The sequence below is a fragment of the Primulina tabacum genome, chromosome 14 (genome assembly GCF_025594145.1).
Source record: "Primulina tabacum isolate GXHZ01 chromosome 14, ASM2559414v2, whole genome shotgun sequence".
In the NCBI taxonomy this organism is placed as follows: domain Eukaryota; kingdom Viridiplantae; phylum Streptophyta; class Magnoliopsida; order Lamiales; family Gesneriaceae; genus Primulina; species Primulina tabacum.
The window spans coordinates 15674893-15681197 of record NC_134563.1 but is presented as its reverse complement, the minus strand read 5'-3'; positions in this window follow the sequence as shown (position 1 = coordinate 15681197).

Genomic DNA, 6305 nt, shown 5'->3' with positions numbered 1-6305 from the left:
TGGATATTTTCTTCTTGCTGAACCATGAAATCAGTCTATCTCCTAGAAACTGACATTATCCACTGGTGCTTTTACGATCTAGCATACACCCTGCATAATCTGCATCTAAATATCTAACTAAATTGAAAGATGAGTCCTTAGCATACCATAAGCCCACATTTTTTGTGGCTTTAAGATATTTTAATATGCGTTTAATATCTGAAAAGTGCGATCGCTTAGGATTTCCCTGAAATCTAGCACACATGCAAACAAAAATTACAATATATCAGGACGACTAGTAGTTAGGTATAACAAAGAACCTATTAAACCTCCGTAGAGTGTTGTCTCAACTGATATTCCCTCTTTATTTTTATCTAATTTAATCGATAAACTCATGGGTGTACTTGCAGCTGAACATGTCTCCATGCCAAATTTCTTAAGCAGTTCCTTCTTATAATTGGTCTGACTGATAAAGTAACAGTTTCCAGTTGCTTAACTTGCAGATTGAGAAAGAACTTCAATTCACTCATCATTCCCATCTCAATTTTTTCCTGCATTAATTCTGAAGGTTTCTCGCATAATTTGGGGTTAGTTGACCCAAAAATAATATCATTAACATATATTTTCACAAGTAAAATATGATCATTCTTTTAAAATTTGAACAGAGTCTTCTCAACTGATCCAACAGTAAAGTCATGATCAGTTAGAAATTTTGAAAGTTTTTCATACCAAGGTCTTGGAGCTTGTTTAAGACCATAAAAAGCTTTGTTCAAATGATCAAGAGAGTGATTAACAAAACCTGGTGGTTGTTCAACATATACTTCTTCCTGCAACTGACCTTTTAGGAATGCACTCTTGACATCCATTTGGTAGACTTTAAAGTTATTGAATGAGGCATAATAAAGGAATATTCTGATTGCTTGAAGTCATGCAACTGGTGCATATGTGTTGCCGTAATCTATCCCTTCTTCTTGCCTATATCCTTGTGCTACAAGCCTCGCTTTGTTGCATACAATTGAACCTTCTTCGTTCAGTTTGTTTCTGTAAACCCACTTTGTACCTATAATGGTTATAGAAATTGTTCTTGGAACTAAGTTCCAGGCATTAAAATGGGTAAACTGATTTAGCTCTTCTTGCATAGCATTTATCCAATTAGGATCTGCAAGAGCCTCATGAGTTTTCTTTGGTTCTAGTTGGGAAACCAAAGCTGAATGGATAAATAAATTAAAGATTTGATTCTGAGTTCTTACTGGATCAGATGGATTATATATTACCAATTCTGGTGGGTGTGGTTTCTTCCATCTGTATTCAACATTGGTTATATCGATTTAAGCAATTGCTTCAGTTGGTAACTCAACGTTTTCTTTAGTTTCAGTTGCTGCTGCTTCAATTGATATTTGAATCTCGTCATTTTGCTTTGCCTACTGATGATCAGGAACAATTTCTTGTTCAACTGATTGATCCAATATCTCTGGTTCAGGTGTTTGAAGGAGATTTCGATTGATATGAACTTCTTCTTTACTATCATCTTCCAAACTGATGTCTGTAAAGCGATCAACTAGCCCAACTGGATCAGTTGGCTTATCAGTTAGTGCATATTAATCAAATACAACATGAATTGACTCCTATACATTTAAAGTGCATTTGTTAAATACTCTATAAGCTTTACCAACTGATGAATAACCCAGAAATATTCCTTCCGCAGACTTTGCATCAAATGCTTTTAAATGATTTTTGCCATTATCGTAAATAAAACATCTGCAGCCGAATATTCCGAAGTAAGATACCACACTTTTATGTCCATGCCAGATCTCATATGACGTTTTTAAATGTTTTTGTTAATCATTGATCTGTTCTGAGTGTAACATGCAGTGTTTACTGCTTCTGCCTAGAACCTTCGAGAAATACCTGAATCAGCAAGAATTTTTCTAGCAGCTTCTTTAAGGGTTTGATTTCTTCTCTCAGCTACACCATTTTGCTGAAGAGTTCATGCTGCTGAGAAGTCATGCTTGATCCCAGTATTTTCTAAAAATTGTGAATGATTTTGATTGATCAATTCAGTCCCTCGATCAGACCTTATTTTATCAATACCAACTGATTTTTCATTTAATAGTCTTTTGAATAGTTTAATCAATTGTGCAGCTATTTAATATCTTGATTTTAAAAAAATAACCCAAGTAAATCTTGAAAAATCATCAACAATTACCAATGTGTATTTTATTCCCCCTAAAATCATTACTGTTATTGGACCAAAAAGATCCATATGCTGCAATTCTAAGCATCTGGAGGAAGATTTACTACCCTTGTTTTTAAATGAAAATCTTATTTACTTACCAAATTGACATGCTGAACAAATTTTATCTTTTGAAAATTCGATCTTAGGCAGACCAATTACAAGATCATGATTACTCAAATAAGCAATAGATTTAAAATTTAAGTGGTTCAACCTTTTATACCACAACCAGTTTTTAGAATATTTTGAAGCTATAAAAAAAATACTGCATTAGGTTGATCAGTCCAACTTACTTTGTAAGTATTCCCAGAACAATTGCCAGTTAAAATGATCTCATCAGTTCAGTTTCTAACTGTACAACTGTAACGTACCGCATTTTTAACTACTTAAAATTTGCGGAAAAATAAAAATTTTCTTGAATAATTAATAATTTTTCAAATTACGATAAAATAAACTACTCGTCTAAAATATTTGAAATAAAAACGATTATAAACAAAGTTTGCAAAAAAGGTACTCGTTTAAACATCGTGAAATAGTTTCATAAAATCAGAGTAACTAAATTAACATGCTTGAAAATTCTTCTAAACATAGGCGGTACTCGGGTTTAGTCTCCGTGCACTCCGAGCCAACTCACTGGTTCCCACCTCTCGCCTCCTCATACTCGTCCTCACTTGTATCGATCAAGTCTAGTGAGTCTAAAGACTCAACATGTATAAAACTGAGAATAACAAGTAATGCATAATAAAACCACATACATTTTAAAGTAGACCATACATACTTAAACTTGAACGTACATACATAAACATAGACGTGCCATCGTTTCATAAACATACTTGCATCATACATACTTGAGCATACATAAACATCATCATTTTGCATAGAGATATGTTTCAAAACAAGTGACCCATACATAAATGTGCTTGATCAGACTAAACAACAGTACTGGGCTGGCAGAGATGTCCACTACCACATACATGAGATCCCCGGTCATGCTATACAGGGTGGATTGGTCCCTGGTCATGCTTACCGCTTTTCAATCCTGATCTTAACCCGGTTATGCTTTACCAGGGTGGAGAGGTCACCGGCCAAGTTCACCGGCTTCCAAACGAGTTCATAATTGGTCACAAGACATGTAGCATACCTCAAAAATAAAACATTTTATTTTGCACGTCGAACATACTTAATACATTATGCATACCTGGCCAACACAAAAAATAAATTTTTTTTTCCCAATAATTCTTGGCGCTCGGGCGGTAAAATCTTACAGCCCGAGCGCGCCCCGTCTGAGCGAAAATTTTGAAAACCAACACAGTTGAGCAGGCACACGAGAATAATCATAACTCACTCATCTCTTGTCCAAAAAATTACGAGTTTACTGTCAAATCGAAGATATAAAAAAGTATTGCATTTTATATGTTGAAAGTGTTTCCAGAAAGTCGACAAAAAATTCACAGTACTCTAAGTGACATCAGACAAGTTTTTTTTTATAAAAAAAATCGTTTAAACGTCACAATTTGAGCAGTCACACGAAAATGACCATAACGCACCCATTTCTTGTCCAAAAATCACGAATTTACTATCAAATCGAAGGTATTAAAAAGTACTACGTTTTATATGTTGAAAGTGTTTCCAGAAATTCCATCGAAAATTCACAGTACACGAAATGACAGCAGACTCGGTTTCAGATCTAAAATTTTTCATCCAAAGTTGTTTCAAATTATTTTGCTCGAACTTTTGCACAACATACATGGATTTTTACACACAATAAACATTATAACATATACTATCACAAGATAGATGCAAAAACGAAAGAATATACATTCCTTTACGTCTAAACGCTCGAAGATAACGAATACCGACGCGGTGGACTGCGGGAGATAGCCGGGAGACGATTGCTGCACGTTTTCTTGCTCGAAAATTAGTGAAAATCTTTAGAAGTTTGAAGGAAAAGGGGTGGGTGCTGCTAGAGCTCAGGAACCCTAGGTTTTCTTATAAAAAGAGAGAACACAAAAAAATGTAGTGTGTGAGTGTGTGTGGTTTGTAAAAGTGTGTGTGAGTGGGGTAATTAGGGAGTTAATAAAATACTTAGTTACATAATTAGTGATAAAATATTACTAATCTAAAATCTTAATGCCACTCAAAGTTTTAAATAAAATAATTTACAAAGTTTAAAATCTTAAAAAATCACCTAATAAATAAATTAGGCTCTTAAAGGCCTAAAAACATAATAAATAATTTAAAATGACACTTTCATGACTTGAAATAAAATACCACGTTTTAAAATCTCCCAAATCTTTGTCGGTCTCATTTCCCCTATTCTGCATCGAATAATCGCTTGAAACATGAAACTCAAGAAAACAATTTAACGTTCATCACATAAACATAATTTAAAATAATGCAAATTCATAAATCGTGCATCGCTAAAATCATTTTAAACTTAAATAAATAAGCTAACAATTTATATAAATGTATGAGTTTTACGTATACTGATTTTCGGCTCTACAATTCCTCAGGCATGCATAATGTATTAGTATGTTCGACGTGAAAAAAAAATGTTTTATTTTTGAGATATGCTAAATGTCTTGTTGCCAATTATGAACATGTTTGGAAGCCGGTGAACGTGGCTGGTGACCTCTCCACCCCGGTAAAGCATGATCGGGTTTAGATCAAGATTGGAAAGCGGTAAAATATGATCAGGGACCAATCCACCCGATAAAGCATGATCGGGGATCTCATGTATGTGGTAGTGAACATCCCTGTCAGCCCAGTACTGTGTTTTAGTCTTATCAGGTGCATTTATGTATGGGTCACTTGCTTTGAAACATATCTCTATGGAAAATGATGATGTTTATGTATGCTCAAGTATGTATGATGCAAGTATGTTTATGAAAAGTTTTATGAAATGATGGCACGTCTATGTTTATGTATGTACGTTCAATTTTAAGTATGTATGCTCTACTTTAAAATGCATGTGGTTTTCTTATGAATTACTTGTTATTCTCAGTTTATACATGTTGATCATTATACTAACTAGATTTGATCGATGCAGGTGAGGAAGTAGGAGGAGGCGATAGGTTGGGACCGGTGAGTCGGCTCGGACTGTGCGGAGGCTAAACCTGAGGACCGCCTATTTTTTCAAGAATTTTCAAGCATGTTAATTTAGTTACTCTGATTTTATGAAACTTATTTCACTATGTTTAAACGAATACCTTTTTGGCAAACTTTGTTTGTAATCATTTTTATTTCAAATATTTTAGACGACTAGTTTATTTTTATTGCAATTTGAAAGATTATTAATTATTTAAGAAAATTTTTATTTTTCTGCAAATTTTAATTAGTTCAAAACATGGTACGTTACAGTTGGTATCAGAGCGGTGTTCTTGTAAAGGGTTATGCCTACTGCTGGTTGCGAGAAGCTCACGAAGTCACGCCTCAAGTTTGTAAGTTTTAAAGTTTTAAAATTCTTTCATGTAGTAAGCATCAAAGTCATGATTTCAGCATGTACATGTTTAAGTTCAAATTATGTGCTTCTTATGATATTAATATTATGTTCATGCATGTTAGGTTTATGTGTTGTGTAAATGTTGGAACAGTATGCCTCCTAAATGTATGGTTGATCGTGGAGCAAGAGATGAGAATAGAGAGGCTCAGGATGGGGAGAGGGCCACTCCTTCCTTCCACCACCAGATATGCAGGCTCAGATGCTTGCAGGAATGACTCAATTTTTCACACAGTTTGCGGAGAAAAATTTTGCAGTAGATATAGGAGCGAGGCCCAGACCAGAGGCGGTAAATGAGATGTTCAGGAGAATGGACCCAAAGGAGTTCTCGGGGACTACTGACCCGATGATAGCTGAGGGATGAATTAAGTCCATCGAGATAATTTTTTCTTTCATGGAGCTGCAGGATGCAAATGGGGTCAAGTGTGCCACTTTCCTGCTAATAGGAGATGCCAGACTACGGAGGGAGAGCGCATATGTGTCAGTGAACTTGAAAACTGACTTGGACTGGTTTCAAAGAAGTGTTCTACTCCAAGTACTTCATTGAGGTAGTACGCTCCAGACTGACCAGGGAGTTTATTACTTTGAGACAGG